Source organism: Cibotium barometz, chromosome 27 (genome assembly GCF_041138505.1).
Source record: "Cibotium barometz isolate CiBa-2024 chromosome 27, ASM4113850v1, whole genome shotgun sequence".
Classification (NCBI taxonomy): Eukaryota; Viridiplantae; Streptophyta; class Polypodiopsida; order Cyatheales; family Cibotiaceae; genus Cibotium; species Cibotium barometz.
The window spans coordinates 41,340,619-41,361,238 of NC_141072.1; positions in this window are offsets into that span (position 1 = coordinate 41,340,619).

Below are 20,620 nucleotides of genomic sequence, written 5' to 3' on the forward strand. Positions count from 1 at the left end.
CGTTGGAAAACTTCCTCTAGGCACCTTGTATAGGTGCCTGGATACATAGAAGCGGATTACATCGATAAGACCAAGGGTATCCCGAGGATACTTAGAAGAGACTAGTATATATTTAAAGCTAAAGAAAGAGGTAGCGTGCGGGTAGTTTATTGGTGAACTACCTCCAGGACCCTTGTGTATTCTCAAGAGCATGGCGCCTTGCATACATTTCCACAAGTGCAACACTAAGCATACATGTCCATAAGAGCAATATGTAGCATACATTTATGTTCTTCAATCAAGTCCATTTTGCATATCTGTCCACATTACATACATAACCACTACATATAGAAGCACTACCCTCTTCAATCAAGTCTGTTCTGCACCACATTGCATATGCAAATCTAAGTATTTTGAGAGAAGAGGCATCCCAAGGGTAGTTTGCTAGTGAATTACTGCTACACTCCTTGCAAATAAACACTCCTTGCATACATCTCATCCTCTTTCTTTTCTTTCCTTGTAGCAAGATCCATGAACCCTTCATAATAGTTAGAGGTATCCAGCTATTTTTTTCATCTAGTTTATTTGCATCTAGTGCTTTGTCTATTGTGGATGAGGGTGTCCTTGATATCTCCATTGTAATATCAAGTTATTATCTACTATAGAGACGATAAGTACACATTTTTTAGAACCTTATTTGGTATTTCATGTTTATTTTTCACTAAAAACCAATGTTACGTTAGCTTAAAGCCCATTGGAGGAGAGTGAATTTTCCAAACTCCCTAAGCAAATAACCCCAAATTTTTCCTAATGTGTTCATTTGAGTTTAACGATCCTGGTGTTTCCACGATTGTGATCGACGATTTAAAATTTAACCTAGAAAAATTTGAATCCAGTTTTTCCCTAAATTCAGTCCACTGTGCTGATCGACGATTTTATCCAAAACTTCACATAGGCAGCTTACGAGGGATTGTAATCCTAAGCTTTAGTTAGAACTTTCAGAACAATAATTATTTTTATAATAGAAATAATCATAACACAAAGCCATAACATACTAGCTCTAGGATTTTTTATTAGAACACTCGAGCATAGATGTTAGTGTGTGTGGAGGAGGGAGAGACCAACGTGTATGCAAATATATCCCAAGCTTAAGGTGGCCTTAAGTGTACTCAAGGGGATTTGAACACGACCTCATGAATGAGAGTCCTAAGCTCAATCCACTTGAGCTACGCCTCTTGAGCCAAAGAAGAAGAATAGTGTAAGCTCTCACATCCCTCAATATAACTCCTCTTTGTATACCATAGGTAGACCATAAACACAATGGTCTTAGTTGAAATTATATCTTTTTATATCAATAATATGAAAGTATTGCCTGTCATTTCAACTTCTTATAACAAAGAAGAAGAATAGTGTAGGTCCTCAAGTGTCTCAAATAACTTTTCTTTGTATACCATAGATAAACCATAAACATAGTGGTCTTGGTTGGAATTATGTAGTTTTATGAGATTGAAAAATGTAAACTACTAGGTGGAACCCAATGGGACAAACACCACACAAAATTGAGACCCATGTGAAAACTGAAGCTTTACATATTTTGGGATAGGAATGGCCCCTAATGGATGCATAATCATGACTTTAAACAGTCAAGATGGAGCCATAGACTAGTTAGCATTAGAATCAAACCCAAGGTTCCGAAGTAATATCAAATATAGAGACTAATACCGACAATTTATTTTATTGAGAGAAAACAAATTTGCCCAGGAGGGAAGGATTTTATGCAAATATGAATTTTAATCTACATAAATAACAGACACGGTGGGTTTATAATTAACCATCACACTCCACTAGCTGCTGAAGATAGAAGCCACCTAGGGAATGGTGATACACGTAGTGTGTGCCGGTGCCGTTGACGAGGGTAATGATGTCATAGACTCGCACGCCCTGAAAGTCCCCGGTGCCACCCAGCACGACGATCTCATTAGTGGCCTGATTGATGAGGCCCTGCGTGATGGTGCCGTTGAGGGAGCCGTCGTCGTAGGAGAGTACCTCCACCTCCACCTCCACCTCCACCTCGTGGCTGGTGGATGTGTAGCTGGCCTGGATGGTATAGCCCTCCATTACATTTAGGGTGAATGCCTCAGTCTCACCGAAGCTGTAGGTGGCGTTGATGTCAAGGGAGTGGATGAGGTAGCCAGTGTCATCCCTGCCAACCTCCACCTGGACGTAGTACTCCAACGAGGCCTCATCGGACGAGTTCGAGTTGGTCCAGCGATGGTTGCCACCAGTTGCCCCGGCATCAATGTGGCGGAGGGAAATATGAGCGTGCTGATGAGAAGAAGAAAGAAGGCAGTGCACCAACTAGAACTCATCAAAAGCACGTGGGAAAGGCTAAGCTGCTTAGGTTGGTGGATGAGATCTGGTAGAGAGGAGCACCTTCGGTTGGATGAGACTTGGAATGGGAATCAGCAAATTGTAAACAACCAATGAGATTAGCATAAGGTTGATGTTGGGCTAATGTTTTATCATGAGTTGTAGCTATATACTTGGTGGAGCTTACAAGACATGGAGTATTTGCAGAATGAGCCTTGACCAGACCAAACTTTTCAATAATATTGTCAATTAATTTTGATTGATGAAGAAACAAGATACCTTTCTGGCAATAGTGCTAAACTTGAATACCAAGACAAGAGTGAATCTCACCAAGATCCATCATCTCAAAAGCCGATGACAAAAATTTCTCTATGAGTTACACAAAGTCAAGATTATTGTTGGAAACAAGTATGGTATCATCGATGTATAGAGCAAGAATAACAAATAGAATACCTTCGTGCTTGATATATATATTAGGATTAGAGAAACAAGAGATAAATCCTTTCGATGTGAGAAAGAGATCAATTTTGATATACCAAGAACGTGATGCCTGTTTTAAACCATAAAGAGCGTGATGTGATGAAGATGACACACAAGATGTTCCTTAGATTGGTTGTTCCATATAAATCTCTTCTTTGAGATCACCATTAATAAAAGTGGTTTTCACATCCATTTGATGAATCTCTAAATCAAAATGAGTAGCAAATGCCAAAAGGATAAGTATGCTTTGGAAATCAAAGAATCGTATTCGGCTTGCATAGCCTCCTACCAGTGATCCTTTTGTGGAGAAGAGTTAGCTACTATATAAGTTGTAAGATCTTCATGAACATTCATAGCATCATGAAAAGTGTCATCATAGACATGATTTAAACTATGTTCAATAACAATGGGAAGATCAATGTATATATCAAGATTATCACTAGAATCCTTCGTAAAGGTATTTAGAATCCTTCATAGCAGAAGAAGGATGAACAACATCTTAAGAGATACAATGATTATCAAATAGAAAAGGAAAAGCAGTGAGTAAGGATTGTATATCATTAGAATCCTTACTAGACTATGTACCTTCCCATCGAACGTTCATCGAATAGAGCATCACGATTGATGATGACTTTCTACGAAGTAGGATCATTAAATTTGTATCCTTTAGAATTATCAGAATATCTAATAAATGTAACTTTCAAACCAGTAGGATCTAACTTTTATCACGTTTCTTTTGGCACATGAATATAAGCAATGCATCCAAAGGTGCGAAAATATGATAGAGAAGGAGTTTTCCCTCTCCAAATTATAATGGGAATCTTACTAGAAGGTGCACTTGTGGGAAGATGATTTTGAACAAAGACTGCTATATGAACTGCTTCAGCCCAAAAGCTCTTGGATAATCTAGAATGAATAAACATGCATCTCATAGCATTAAGGATGGTTTGATTCTTACGCTCTGCAATGCCATTTTGTTGAGGAGAATATGAAACAGTAAACTCATGTGATGAATTCCTTGTTCGATACAATAGTCGTCAAAGAGATTTGAAATATATTCTCCACCATTGTCAGTACAGGAGTCTTGATAGAGTGACCAATATGAAGTTTAATTGCTCTCTGATATTTCTTGAATATGGATAAGGCTTCAAACTTATGCCTTAAGAAAAAAACATATATAAAACAAGAGAAATCATCAATGAAGGTAATGAAATTAATGATAGTGAGATTTGGAGGGAGGGAAAGGTCCACAAATATCCATATGAATGAGATCTAAAAGGGCATGTGAATGTGTAGAGGTCGAGATGTGAAAAGGTTGTCGGATGCTACTTGCCAAGAGCACAATACTCAGAGATGCCCATATGAGAACGAAGCACGTCGATAACCCTCGATGGTATGCACAACAAGAGGAAGCGTTTGCGAAGCGGATGGAGAAGTGTGGAGATGACACCTTGGGAGTGCTGGATAGGACTCATTCTATTAGTATTTTGCAAGTATGCATGCTTTGCATGGCCTCTCATGTGTATGTGAAGTTCATAGTTGTATGTTTTTATGTGTTGTTTGCATGCATGTAGGAGAGGTTGATTGGGTGCCAAATTTATCAACTAGAGGAGTGTTATATGTTCAAGCATGGCACCTATTCCTTGCTTGAGCAAATGGAGAACGACGGGGAGAATGTGGATTGGGCAGAGCTCTGTGGTTTTGGTAAGTACTTTTTGTGCCTTTTGTATATATGTTATGAGCTTGTATATAATTAAGTTTTCTTTCATCTGGGGCCCTATTTCACACCGTGAACTGGTAGGTTGCATTTCACGACGTTATTTTTCTCTTTTCTACACTCATGTACAAATTGTTGCATGTAGGTCTACCCTAATTTTTTGGGGATTTTGTTGCAGGTCTTAGCTCACAACCATGGATTTAATATTCACGTGATCACAAGATTTTTTGTGATAATAACACATGTGAACAAGTTATTCACATGTTCTCATATTACTGTTCATAAAATAACAAGTCACTTGCCATTTGGGAACCCCTTAAAAGCTTGGCTACACATGGGAATAAGCTATTCACATGTTCTCATGTTACCATCTTCACATAATAGCAGGTCAGTGGCCACCTAAGAAGATTTTTTATGCCCGACAAAGATAAATTTTTTAGGCCCTTGTGAAAGATTTGTGAATATAACATGTGATCACAAGATTTTTTGTGTTATTAACATATGTTATTAACATGTTCACATGTTTTCATTTACGTCAGTGAAATCCCTACTCACAACCATGTGCTTTAAGTCTTGCAAAGGTAAGCCCTTTTTATCTCTCCCTAATCCTTGTTTAATTGCTTAATTTTATCATATCAAGCCCTTTTTTAGCTCTCCCTAATCCTTATTTATTTGGTTGATTTTGTCATGCAAGTACTATATAGCTTTCCCCATCTGCTATTAGAGGTAAGCCCTCTTATCTTATGATTTTTTTCCTTATTTCTTTTTGCAAATATATGGCCACCTGGCCACCTGGACTTGGGTGTTTTTTTACAAGTATATATGCAAACCATAAACTATGTCCATGCATGCATGTATGTAGATCTCATGGATGAGGGATATAGCCCGGCAATGACCCCTTGAATTACCCCCAACCCACCGTCCCACTGTCCCGCCCTACTTCACGTATTATGAGGCTCGGCCACTTTTTCTTTTTCATTACACAAGAAACTCCCGAGCAACAAGCCATGGATTGAGCCTACCTCACCCAGGATGAGCCGCCTGGCCCATCATAGAGCAAACATTTTCTTGTTGCTCAGCAAAACTTTTAGCACAGCGAAAAATTGCTGCTACTTTGTAAAAAAATAAAATGTTGCTTAACAGCATGTCCTGGAAAAAGTAATCTCGCTTCTTTTTTCCGTCGCACCGATTTTATCATTTGAATATTCTAACCTTGATACCTTGGGGGTTTTTTCTGCAGGTTCATATCTAATCTATCAATGCTTATTAGCCTTAATGAGTTATGGAAAAAAGTGCTTAAGCATTAATCAAAGATTAATCCTTCCACTATTTTTTTCCCTTTCGAACTAAGTACGAGCTTTAATTAACCACTAATCACTATTTAATTCACATCATTGAGCACATCATTGGATAGAGCATGGAATTGCTCAGCTATGTGCATGAACTAATCTATAAATTAATCCATAATTAGAGATTAATTAAACTCTTAATTTTAGTTTCTTCTCTTTATGCAAAATTAAGCAAGAGAGGGTAATCCCCCCAATTAATGAAGAAATTGATGTAATTAGGTGTTTTCATGCATCTAGATGCTCTCAAAACACTCAAAAACATTAATTTTGACCTTTTACATGATCTAGTTTTTTTACGTCTTAAACTAGATTAATCACCCCTTAATGACAAAAACCAATCAATTAAGGAAGATTAGTCGATTTCAAGGGTTTTAACGAGTTTTTGTGAATTTTTTAAATGATTAAGCTACTCCCAATACTTAATAACACTCTAATACATACAAATCAAACAAAAATTAATGATTTTAGCTCTATGTTTAACTCTAAAAAAACCTAAAAAAGTACTAAAAACTGCATTCTATTGTATTTTTTTGATACAATGGAAGTAAACAAAGCCTAATACACTCTATGTGCGAGCCATAGGAACATTAAAAATAGATTACCAAACAACAAAAATAACAATTTAAGCTAAAAATTAATCAAAAAATCATTCTTTACAAAATAAAAAAGAGAGCTATTCTTCACCACATCACACACAAATCTCCATCAAAACCACATCTTTTTCATGGGAAACTATTAATCAAGAAAATGGGCAATGGGTAATGCGTAGATTGGAAGGAAAAAAAAAGGAAAAGCCAAGGGATGATTCCCGAGTAGCAGTGTCGAAAATGTTATGGCTCACCTAAACACATCCAACAAGAGGTTACCTAGTGAACCGCAACTATCATGAGGATATTTCCATTATCCGAGCTCATAACCCTTGAGCTCTGCAAGCTCTACAATTCCTTGCGAAGCAATTCCACTACTCCTCTTGCGAACGGTGTCACACCACCGCATTGCACTACATGTACTCGTCCCTCCTCTCACCTCACTTCACTCACACACTCACTAGTATGGATTAGAGAGAGATTAGCAAGAGGATTCAAGAATCTATTTCAGAATGGAGAGTTCTTTATATTATGAAAGATATTCAATTATATACATGGCCATAAGTGTTCACACTCACTTAAACTTGGCTGGTTGGGCACTTTAGGCTCATAAGAGGCCTAATGTTATTACAATGCATTAGGAATTTTTTGGACCCAAAAAGGGCCTCCTAAGGATTCCTAATTTTAAGGGATTAGTGCTTAAAAAGCTAGGCTTAAGGGAGACAAAGGCTATGACGATCCCTATTTTTTGCCTTGCCACATCATCCATACCCCCCTAGTTTCACTTTTTAAAGGGAATTTTCTCATACTCTCTCTCTTACTTTTTGACTTTTCTCATACTTTCTCTCTTACTTTTTGAACATTTTATCTTCACTCTCTACAAATTGAATCTTTCTTTTCAATTTGAAATCTCCTTCCTCATTAACTCCCACCATACCTCCCTTCCACATCAGCAAAACATTCTCATATTTAGGTGGACCCCAAAAAGTGAAAATTTTTCATTTTTCTTTTTTTTAAACATTTTGAGGAAGAAAAAACACCACCCAACCAATATATATGATGAAAATACTTTTTTCCCTCCAAAAAACCTTGTAATTCAAGGGTCACGTCAGAAGCCTATGAGGAGCCAATACATCCATAACTGATTGTCAAGTCCTCACAGCCCCATAAACTGTCAGGAACCACTACATCCATGAGATCCCGAAATTGTGGGGACCCGAAATTTTTTTTAATTTTTTTTCTCATAAATGTAATTTATTGATGAAAAAGTCCATGTTAGTATATTTGTATATCAAAAGTATCATTTTCTACTTAGAAAAACGAATTTGTGTTAAACCTCCAACAATAAAGTTTTAACAGTCTCTCTCACTCACTCTCTCTCTCTCTCTCTCTCTCTCTCTCTCTCTCTCTCCCTCTCTCCTTGTCTCTCTGAGGATCTCTCTACTTTACCTTCTTCCTCTGCTTAGCTATGGAGCCTTTGTAAACTGTGTGTGTAGCCCCTTGTGAAGCTAGAAAACGGAAGGTTGATTTACACATTCATATTCCTAAAGAGTATGGCAGCTCTAAGATAACCCATCCTACTGATGCATAATCTGTTCAAGCTCATAGGATAGCTAAGGAGAAAAATGTAGATATCTGGGTTGATGGGCGTCTCTATCCAATTGACCCTCCATTAAGAGCAAACCCTCCTTTCCGCGATTTATCGGTGAAGAAGAGCTTGGCTTGTCAGGATACTACAGAAGATTGACTACAAAGTGGAGCTTGGAAAACTATATTCCTCAATCTCAATTGCAAGCATCACAATTCACCCTTTTACAATGTCAAGAAGGACTTAAAACATCATGAAATTAAATGAAAGAGATCCTCACAGAGAATGTGGAGAAGGATGCAAAGATTCAAAGGCTAGAGGAACTTATCAAATGACTCAAAGCAACGCTAAATGGTGCTTGTGAACGCAAAAAGACATTGGCTGGTATAGAATCTCTTGGATTAAGGGTGGAGCATGGAAGAAAAGGATTCGTACAATAAAGTAACATAAACTTTCATTATGCACTAAGTGATTTAAACAAAATAGTCATGATTTGTGTTCTCTGAGGAGTTTTCTGCAAGAGGTGTGTGGTTCTAATGAAGAGGGATGGAAGGATTTGGTCAAAGCCATTCTGAATACCAAGGATATTCTCTCAATTATTACTGACCCTCATCGTCCTAGAATACACCAAGTTGTTGTCAGCAATGTGATGAGCAAGATTACCACCTCCATCGATTCTTCACTAATTCAACATTCTTGTGATGTGGCTGGAATCAGCATGAAAGGGTACCAAACAATCCATCAGGTTGTAAAAGATGCATTTCTAAGACAAGGAATCACTGGCACTTTATTTCCTACACTCAAGGTGATTCACAATGTTAAGCATATCAATAATGATGATGTGCAGTGAGCTATAGGACAATTTTATCACGTTGAGGGCATACTAACATTAGACACAGGGTCGAGCAAAAAGAAAATCAAGACAAGCAGTACAAAATTTCACTATGATGTTTACAATAATATCTTTGTTAATATTGAGAGACTACAATATGGTCTTTCATCAGAAGGTGAGAACTTGCAATTGCTACTATTCATGTTTTTTAGTAGAAAATAAAGACCATTATTTTGTTTTGAATATTGTAAATTACCATTTATTTGTAGTTTTGGGGAGCACACTTTCATTTGTGCTCAAGCTAGATGAGTGCCAAATTGTGAAAGGTCAGAAGCTCGAACGTATGAGCATTACACTCATTAATGAGGCCATGATATGTGTATGGGAAAAGACTACCAAACCAAGTTTTAGTGTGCAATCGGAGAAAGAGGTCTGGAGTCATGGTGCATTCGAGGTACCAAAGGAGACACATGAGGTATTGACATGGATGATTGAAAGGATTCCCTAGATAACAGATGTAATCAGAAAGAAAATTGATGGTCAACTTTTAGATGTAGAAAACATAGGAAATCTCAAGGTGGATTGGCATCTTGGGGAAGATTTGAAGAGAATTAAATGCATGATGGGTTGTGCTCAAGGCATGACATAAAGATGGCCTTGTCCATACTGCAATGCTTAGATTGATATTCCTAGGCAAAAAAAGACAAATGGAAAAGGTATGCAAAAGGTTGGTTCTGTTGGGAAGGATGCCTCGAAAGGTCCCAAGAAAGGGAAGATGCAATAGGAAGATGTAGTAGATCCAACCAAGTCAATTGAGGATGAAGTTGAGGAACAACCAAATGCAAGATGGGTGGAAGGTGTCATGTCTCCTAATATGCTAGCAGAACCAAACAAGAATTTAAATTGGATCCCCATCATTAATTTTCCACTAAAGAATATTCACTTTTGCATACTTCATGCATTCATGAGAATCTTCGATTGATTCCTTAAGTGCCATATCGATTATGCATTCACAATGCCTACACAAGAGAGGAAAGTTGCAGCCCTTGGTAAATTAGAGCATCTTTTGAATTCTCTAGGCTGCCATGGTGGCGGAAATGTGAAAATTGAATTGAATAAGCAAGCCTCTGGTATGTCATACGAGGTTGCTCAAAAGGTCTCCCCCATGACTGGAGTAAAGGCAAGGAGATTTTTGGAGAAGCCAGCAAACATAGAGAATTCAAAGAAGACTTGGGGACTCTGGGGAGACCTATGTGCAATCACCACAAATGTGGATTTTCCAATGCCAACTCTTGTAAATATGCGCAAATAGCTTTGGATAAATTTCAATAACATGGTTCGCATTATGAATCAAAGTAGCAAAACTGCCCAAGAACGAGCATCATTCCAACAACATATCGTAGAATTAACCAAAAGTGTGCTAGGTGCTTGGGGAGAGAGTAAAGTAACACACTATATGGTAAGTTATACAAAAATAAATAAACAAGTGTTTTAACCTAGACTTTTTCTAATTAAATTCTATTGTCATGTGTACAACACATAGTTTATGCGCATGGTGCATATTTCATGAACAAGTATGGATCGCTCGACATGTGGAGTACCCAAGGGATGGAGAAATCACATTATAAAGCAAGAGGGGTTTATTTCAAAAATACAAGACATGAAGGTGGAGCTTTTGCACGAGGAACACATACAAACTATCTACAAGAGATGTTCAATTGGTTTTATCACATAACCTTTGGAGTGGTATTGGTTAGGGAGCAAGCCCACCAATCAAAGCTTGTGCAAGAGGCATGCAAGGCTACAAAAAGTCATTCTCAGCTTGAATGGTTGTAGACTAATGCTCCCCATAGGCATGGTGCTTGGCCTGCATGAATGAGAAGACAAGGGAGGCGTTGGTTTGTGCATGCACCAACACAAATCTAGATGTAATAAGGCTAAAAAAATAAGTTTAGTTAGGTTCTTTTTTGCCCTAAAAAAAACTATTAATAGTTCCTTCTGTCACTTCATTTTCATTTCACTTTTTTAGAGAGCTTGAGCTCAAGGTCTATGTAGGCAGCCACGTAAGGACACCAGCACATCACTACGTTAGCACAATAGGCATAGTCGTACATGGATATGGCACGCACCAAGAATAGCACATGTGTTACCATGCCTTCACAAAACATAGTGCAAGGCACCCAACGACCACATACTGGGCAACACCACAGAAGAGAGTGACCCCTTGGATTCTAGGATATGCCCAATCGGATCACCACAGTCCAACCCTCCTCCCACAACAACACGAACGCACACACATGTAGGCCCTTCTAGTGGGAGCAAGCACGTGAAGAAGACCCCACAATGCAGCTACCTCAGAGATCAAGACAGAGAGGCCGATGATGAGTAGTTTGACTGGGTTGGTGAAAACATTCCTACATTGCACAGCACACCATAGGTGGCAAGACCCTACTACCAAGACAAGGTCCCCTACCTACCCGGGAGGAACTTGATACACAGGTACCATAGCAACAGGAGGAGGAGGATTCAAACTATGAGAGAGATCAAGGGGAGGTTCCTGCAAGTGCACGCAAGCATAGAAAGGTCAAGCTTTCCAACACACCAACACAACATAGAGAGCTCCAAGGAAAAGGATGCGCCAAGGAAATATGGCTCTACAAGAAATCAAGTTTTATCAGGAGTTGCTGATAAGAAGAGCCCCTTTCACTCACACGGTGAAGGAGATTCTTGAACGATATAGAATAGAGTTCCATGTGCAGGGGATTGCCCTTGAAGCATTGCAACAAGAAGCCGCCGAGGCTTACCTTGTTAGGCTTTTTGAAGACACCAACCTCCTTGTAATACATGCAAAGAGGATTACCATTTCTGCCAAGGACATGCAACTAGCTCGGCGTATTCGAAGGCAAGCGAGACACGATCTAGAGATCTTAGATGTTAACCTGCTTTTTGAAGCAACTCTTTTGTTTCAAACCCCCCTTGTAAAAACAAGCCTATCTGGCTTTCAATTGTAACCTTCTAATAATTTAAATTTTAAGTTTCTCTTACAATGTCTCGGTGTCATCATGTTTGTTTAACATGGAGTGTCTATCATGTGCTAGTTTATCACCACCCAAGGCATCAGAAATGCTCCTGGAGGACTGAGGAAGCTGTGCCAGAACAATACGAATTTGGCCTCTACAACGGCGATGTAGGCTACAAATTCGCACTGTTCTGGCATTTCTTCCCTAGCCACTCAGGATCATTTTTGATGCATTTATAATGAAGTTGAGTACATTGATGCATTTATAATGAAGTTGAGTACATTGATGCATTTATAATGAAGTTGAGTACACCACTTTTGAGAAACAGTAGTTTACAAGATAAAAACATTGATGCATTTATAATGAAGTTGAGTACACCACTTCTAAGAAACAGTAGTTTACAAGATAGATCATGTGTAAAAATACATTGTTTGTCATCCAATGCATCAGAATTGCTCTTGGTGGAGGATTGGGGAAGCTATGCCAGAACAATGCGAATTTAGGCTCTGCAGCGGCAATGCAAGCTCAAAATTTGCACTGTTCTAGCACTGCTCCCCAACCAGTCAGGATTTCTTCTGATGAAGTTTAGTACACTAATTGTGAGAAACGATAGTTTGTAAGATAAAAACACTTTTATTCATGTGTAAAAATACATTATTTGTCATCCAATGCATCAAAATTGCTCCTGGAGGACTAGGAAAGCTATGCCAGAACAATGCGAATTTAGGCTCTGTAGAGCGATGGTGCATGCTCAAAATTCACACTGTTCTGGCACTCCTTCCCCAACCACTCAGGATTATTTCTGATACATTTATAATGAAGTTGAGTACATTGATTATGAAAAATAGTAATTTACAAGATTAAAACACCTTTAATCATGTGTAAAAATACATTGTTTGTCATCCAATGCATCAGAACTGCTCCTGGAGGACTGGGGAAACTATGCCAGAACAGTGCAAATTTAGGCTCTGCAGAGCGGCGGTGTAGGCTCAAAATTCGCACTGTTCTGGCACTACTTTCCCAACCCCTCAGGATTATTTCTGATGCATTTATAATAAAATTGAGTACATTGATTATGAAAAACAGTAATTTACAAGATAAAAACACCTTTAATCATGTGTAAAAATATATTTTTTGTCATCCAATACATTATAATTACTCTTGAAGGGCTAGGGAAGTTGTGCCAAAACAATGCGAATTTGGGCTCTACAGCAGCGATGTAGGCTCAAAATTTGCACTGTTCTGGCACTGCTCCCCTAGGCCCCCAGGGTCATTTATGATGCATTTACAAAACAATTTATGGTACAAACTAGAAAAAACAATGATATACTTGATGAAAATAAGTTTGCAAAAACTGTATTGTATTCATAAGAAGAAGTGATACATCATCTTCACAAAAGCTTTCTTACAATATTGAGCTTCCTTCTCTTATTATTGGGCAAAGTGTGCTCAAGGAGTGATTGGGCTATTTCTTGAGGATCCTCTATGCCTATGCTTTTGGCTATACCTATACGAGCAAGAAGCTTACTCCTAAATCCAAAACAATAAACATTGAAGACAATGGATTTTTTATCACTTAGAACTATACATTTGGTGCTCTGTGCCATAGAGGCTACACAGAGCACCTTAGAGAGGGCTTTCAAAAAGAAGAGAGTGAAGGCAGATTGAGGGGTGTAGTCCCTGTGGATAATGGCGACCAAGATAATGCACCAATGCAGCATCATGTCCATGGACCTTGGCTTGGTCTCTGCCTGCCGCCGCCACCTCTCCCAACAAATGCATTAATTTCAACCACCCTCTGCAATCAAAGGAGAAATCAAAATATTTTCCTATACGTAATTACAAATGTTTCTAAGTTGTAAAAGGTCGATTATTTCCTCTTGCTCAATGTCTTCTTTTGCCAAAGTGCTAGTGGGGGCGGAGAGGTTAATCGAGGACTTAGCCTCATCCTTTTTAGGTGCGTTGGTCTCCTCCATCACTCAAGCAGCAGAGCAAGGGTATCATTTTCAGCCTCTATCTTTTCTTGTAAGGTTGTGAATTCCTCCTCTCGAACTAGGGCTTCCTCCGTAGTCTCAACCACAATTTTCTTGACCAAAGCAACTATCTCTGCGATAGATTCTCCAAGGGGTAATATGACACTATCTAGGTGAGGACCGAGGTTGGACATATCAAGGTCCACATCACATCGGGTGCATATAATGCCCAAGAATTCATCCATTCTCAAGCCAGCTGCCTTTTCAAGGTCATGAAGAAATAAGTATTCTTCACCTTCCACCACAATGGTGCTCAAGAGATTGATCTTAAGCTTTGGAAGCACCTTGCTCTCCTTGTGTGGGGAAGATGGCCTTGCATCTTCTACTATAGCAGGCTGTTCAGCTCTGCAGATTGTGCACCCTCTGAAAAGTGCTCTGATGTAAGCTTCTCTTCCACACCAGCATTCGTACCTAGTGGCTTCAATACCTTGTCATCCCTCAAATACCCTGCTAACTACAATGCAGGAATCTCTACCTCCTCATCCGAATCCTGATCGCTGCTGATGAGGAATGCAAAAGTGGCGATCCATGAGAGGAACCTAGTTTCTAAATTGCCCTTCCCCAACCGCTTCGCCTCTACTTATTGAAGATACAGTAGGCTCCTGCAGGGATGTAGATGTCGATGAAGTGTTCAAGGCACTGGATGTAGGGGTGGGCATATTGTTAAATGTACTTAAGCAGCTCAACAGGCACCGATCGATCATTGGGGCAATGGGAAAAGGAGATGGAGTGGGAAGCCAAGTATTGCTCCATGTATGCAATCTACGTCTCATAATGTTGGGATTGTTGAGAGAGGGAGATATACGAGACAAGAGACAACACATACGCTCCACAAGAATGAATCATATTAGTCACAAGTCACCTATATATAGGCAAGACCTAGAGTGAGTTAGGGCTAGCTATATATAGCTCCAACACTACTCCACGTTCGGAAAACACTCCTTGTCTTGCAAGCTCTACTAGGAGTACTTCTGCAAATATTAAGGCTGAATCATTAGCTTTAAATCAACCCTATGCTAATCTTGTTGATTGTCTTCAATTTGTGGGCATGAGCACTCATCCTGATATTCTATTTGCAACAAATCTGCTAGGACAATACTTGTCCTCTCCATCTACAAGACATTGGTCTCAAGCTAAACGTGTTTTGAAGTACTTGAAGGGCACTGCAGATTTCAGACTTGTATATCGCCGTCAAGAAGACATATCTTCATCAAATTCTCTAATCTTTTGGGTTATTCAAATGCTGATTGGGCAAGATCTAACTTGTCCATGCAATCCACCAGTGGTAATTGCTTCTTTATCAATGGCTTTTTGGTATCTTGGGCTAGCAAGAAACAATGCTGTATTGCAGTTTCTACTACATAGTCTGAATATGTAACTGCATCTTTAGCAGCTCGTGAATTGGTTTGGCTTCGACAATTGCTTGCTGATATTGGTCATTCTCCTTCCTCAAGCACTCCTCTTAGATGTGACAACCAAAGTGCTATTAGTCTAGCCAAGGACTACGTGCAACATAGCAAGTCCAAGCATATTGCAATTCATTATCACTATGTTCGACATGAAGTAAGAAAAGGAGCAATAATGGTAGAACATTGTCCAACTGATCAAATGATTGCAGACATTCTCACCAAAGGACTCATGAAGCTCGGTAAACACTTTTGCCATCAGAACTTGGAGCTGCGGCGGCCTCTCTTTTTGGAGATTAGCACATCTCACGTCATGTCAATTTTGTCTAGACTTGTACATAGCCTATAGACTTTAGGACACTTCACGCATTACTTCACATCATGCACATTTATTATTTGTACTTTGTATATAGAAGCACATTGTACTTTGTATATAGACGCACATTGCACATGGACTTTAAGGTGGCATTGTACGTTTATATGTAGGAGCTCGGGTTTTTCCCTTGTGCTCCCAAGGGTTTTTTTACTCGCAGTTGGAGACCTTTATTTAAGTGGGGGTGTTGGAGCTATATATAGCTAGCCCTAACTCACTCTAGGTCTTGCCTATATATATGTGACTTGTGACTAATATGATTCATTCTTGTGGAGTGTATGTGGTGTCTCTTGTCTCGTCTCTCTCCCTCTCTCAAAAGGGACGCAAGGACAAGCAACTTTTCAAAGTCGTCTTCATGAGCGAACATGGCAAAGAGCTCGCTCTTGCCCCACAACGGGGTGGTGGAGAGGAACCCACAGAAGTTTTCAAAGTGGGTAGCCATGTGAATCCAAAGAGATAGTGTGAGCTCGTGCTTGGTTTCTATCGCATGAAAATGAGAAAGAAGGCACCCTTGGCTATTATAGTTTAAATTTAAAGTTTGGCATTTTCACACTAGACTCTTAGACAAAAAAATCACAGTTTGCAAAAATATTAAGATTTCTATTAAATAAAGATTGGTTGAAAAAGAGCCTGCTACAAAATTACAAGCATGTCATCTAATCTAAAATTGTTATAATGTCTTCATTTTTTGCATCTCTTGTGACATTTACTTCATGTTGATCTCCATCTCCTTGTTGACTTGAAAGCTCGTCATTGCCTTCACCTCGATCCTGAAACTCTTGCCCCTCATGTGCATCAGAACAGAGGCTATTTTCCCATATACCTAGTTCATCTTCAAGCTCTTTCACATGCCTACTATGTGTTGGGAGGGCTATGCACCTTGCTGCTAAAAATTCAAGGTCCCCCATTTGCCATGATTTTGAGACCATGGTTGTCCCCTCCTTATGCTTCCCAATCTATAAAAATATAGAAAGTGAAACAATAACCAGAAAGTGTAAGGGTTAATTCTAGACATGTAGTGTAATCAGATATACCTTTCTTCTCATCAACTTGAAACTTGACTCTTCCACATTGTCAAAGCCCATGATGCTAAAGTGTTCACGTAGGCTGCCACTTGCTCAATCCATCCATTTTTCATCATCATAGCTATCTCAATAGGCACAATTTCTTCTTCTGATGCTTGAAGTGGGATCCATGTCTCGTGCTTTTGCATCCATCTTTGGTAGTGCAGATGCATGTACAAAATAGAGCATGCCTTTAAGAACCTGAAAGACACTGTAGAATCTACTACATTGCACTTGTACACATCACCTTGATGTGACCCCTCATTAACCTCCCAACCCTCTCCTATTAATCCTTGAATGAGATTAGATCGTACCTCCTTACAAATATACATTGTTTTTGTTTGGTGCATTAGCATGGAATTGAACATGTGCACAAAAACATGTAAAGGACAAAACCAATTTAGCCCTACTGACCTAGATACCTTTGAAAACTTGAGTGATGTCTTGATATCACTTACCATCTTAAACTTTAAGCATAAGATGGTCCAGCATCAGGTTTGGGCCATTCAGGATTGTTAAGAGGGGGGTTGGGGATCTCTTCTAGCTTGCCAAATAAACCTAGTTTTTTATCTACAAAATATGAGTGAGAAAAGAAAAAGATATTGTTATGTACAAGATCACTTGGGCTTTGAGATACAAACATTACCTCTCCAATGGATGCATGCATAGCATAGAAAACTCCAGTGAGGCTTTGTTGTGGTTGTTCCTCAACATAATTAGAGGGGAAAATATCTATAGATAGAGACATAAGAAAATGGAGAATCATAAGAAAATTTGAAACACAAAATCCAATATTAGCATGTTGTTAGAGTTGTGTTTATATTACACTGACAATTTGAAGGAAACCTTGGTCATTGGCGTTGAATGTATAGGTCTCCAAGGGTATACACATGTTGCACTATGGCAACCAGTCCTTCCTTCTTAGTATGCTTGAAGCCTTGTAGCCACCCCTTCCAATGATGTAGCATATTCCCCAGTTGACGCACTCGATGTGGTCCCTTAGAGCTTGGCTGCATGTAGACCTAAGCCCCAACCCTGAATCTTGTTGGAGCCCAAACTCCATTCTCATGTCTTGTGTTATACAACACAAGATCTTCCACCTTCTCCCTAGGTCTTCTCACATTATTGGAAGAGGCCATGGTGGTAAGAAAAGAGAAGAAGGGAAAAGAAAAGCTTGGTTCAACAGACGAGTGGAGAGGAGAGAAAGTTTAGGGTTTTCAGTGCAGTAATGGAAAGCTTAAAAGAGGGTTGGAGTTTGAGAATAGGCTTCCTGAAACTAGAGTAGACTAAAGAGGATAGAGTTTTTGTAGCAATGGAGAGGGAGGGAGCTTGAGAGAGAGAGACCAGGAGATTGAGAGGGAGGGAGCTTGAGAAGGAGGGAGAGCTTAAGAGGGATGGAGTTTTTGCAGCAATGGAGAGCTTAGAAAAGGAAGAAAGAGGGAGAGGGAGCTTGAAACTGAGGGAGCTTGAGAAGGAGGGAGAGCTAGAGAGGTATGGAGTTTCTGCAGCAATGGAAGAAAGAGGTTTAAAACGAGCTTTCCAAACCTAGAGTATGTTGGGGGAAAGTTTGAGAGGGAATACACACTTTTGGGAAAAAATTGAAAATTTTCAATCCTTTAGGGTTTTTAATCTGCCCGATTCTAGGTGGGGGGGTCTCTAAGTTTGGGCCCAAGAGGTAGGGGGACAAGAGTAGTAATTAGGCCCCATTAGCAAACAAAATCCTAGGCCCCATTAGCAAACAAAATCCTAGGCCCCCTAGGGTCAAAGAAGTCAAAATGTGCACCCATCTCTCTTCCTATTGGTCCATTCCTAATCAAAAGTTAATCTAAGAGGCCCTCTTTGGGTTCAAAAAAATCCTAATGGACTACTCTCATAATATATCCATGAAGTAGATCACTTAGAACTTCATCCTAGCTTACTACCACACACTCTTGAAGTGGAAATAACCATAAGTATTCCGTTGGACCATTACAAGCGCCCGTCCAACTTGTAGATTTGAACACCATTACTTCATATCTTGAATGTATGACCTTTTGGTGTCTCTACCTTGACTCTTTGATCTAAGATAATGGTAGTAACTCTCGTTAACCCTAGAAATGGGTTAACACTACTTAGTAAACTACAAAGTAAATTATAATCACTTAGTAAACTACCAAGTAAACTAAGATGGAATTTTTTGAGTTTACTTTGTAGTTTACTCGGGTAGTTTACTTGTCCGATGGCCCAAACAAGGCATCGAGATTTAGGTCAATGAAATGCATTGATCTTATCTAACAAGGGTCTTTAAGACCCTATGGTAGATAGTGCTAAGGCTTATAGAGGCCACAACATCAATCGTAAGCAAGAGAAGGTTGTTTTTAAGGGGGGGCTCCACCGTCAATATTGAAGATAATATTGGCGGCATGCATATACGCTAAAGATCCCCGAATAGTTAGAAATGATTTTGAGATCTGCATGTAAGTTAACTCAATACTCATCCCCTCACTACAAACAATTCTCATGCTAGAAGTATGTATCATCTCATAGCTCTTGCATCATGTCTTTTCTTTTAGAGCTATCTTTTCCAGCGGGTCCATGTTCACCATGAGTTGCACCTAATATATACTTTTCTAGTTTTAGACAAGGCATTTAATCATCATAACCCACCTAAGAGGAAGTGCCTTAGGATGAAGTGGGGCCATAGATCATCATGAGTTCTAGCTGGTGCACCGCCTTCTTTCTTCTTCTCATCAGCGCGCTCATATTACCCTCCGCCGTTGATGCCGCTGCGTTTGGTGGCAACCATCACTGGACCAACTCGAACTCGTCTGATGAAACCTCGTTGGAGTACTACGTCCAGGTGGAGGTTGGCGGGGATGACACTGGCTACCTCATCCACGCCCTTGACACCAACGCCACCTACAGCTTCGGTGAGACTGAGGCGTTCACCCTCAACGTAATGGAGGGCGCCGACCCTTCCTCCACACAGCTGGGTGTCATCCGAGGCTATACCGTCCAGGCCAGCTACACGTCCACCAACCACGAGGTGGAGGTGGAGGTGCTCTCCTACGACGATGGCTCCCTCAAAAAAGTCTTAATGCTGAAACTTAATTGTGCTTGAGTCTATTGCAAATACTCATCATCATGAGCGTACTTAGGCACCATCCATCCTAGATTAACTTAATCATGTGTGATTAGTAGATTATTAGATTAACTTAATCATGTGTGATTAGTAGATTATTAGATAAACCCTAATCTCCATAGCTATGTGTAGGCGATATCATGAATCTTAACAAGAATTGTAGTCCATACCAATGGACTCTAAGATGGATTTTTGATGCATACGGTCCACAGGCATCTCATTGCCCTCAGGAAATATTTGATCTCTTAATGACCTGTTATATTGGCCACGATGATTAGAAAATGTAAAATAAAGAGATAAAAATGGAAAGGGTGATAAGTACTTACTAAAAAACTTTTGATACACTATCAGACCATCCAAATATTGATTGCAAGTTTAGCATTGCAAGGCATGTGTGAAAAAAATGTATGTACACCATGATAAAGAGGTGAATTGGCCAATCTACATAGCTTTTTCTCTTCTTTGGAGGCCTTTTCCACGTGTCCATGGCCACTACTCATTTCGTGTGTTTTTTCTCAGTCAAGATTCCCTGCATAATGTAGGGCATATAATCATATCATCCATGTCTTGATCCAAAGATGCCGGAGAGTCCATCATAGTTTCTTCTTTGACATGAGGGTGTGTAGTACTTGCTTGTGTGTCATTGTTCGTCTACTCCATTCAGGTTGAAGGTCCAAGCAACCGACCAGTTCATCATTGTG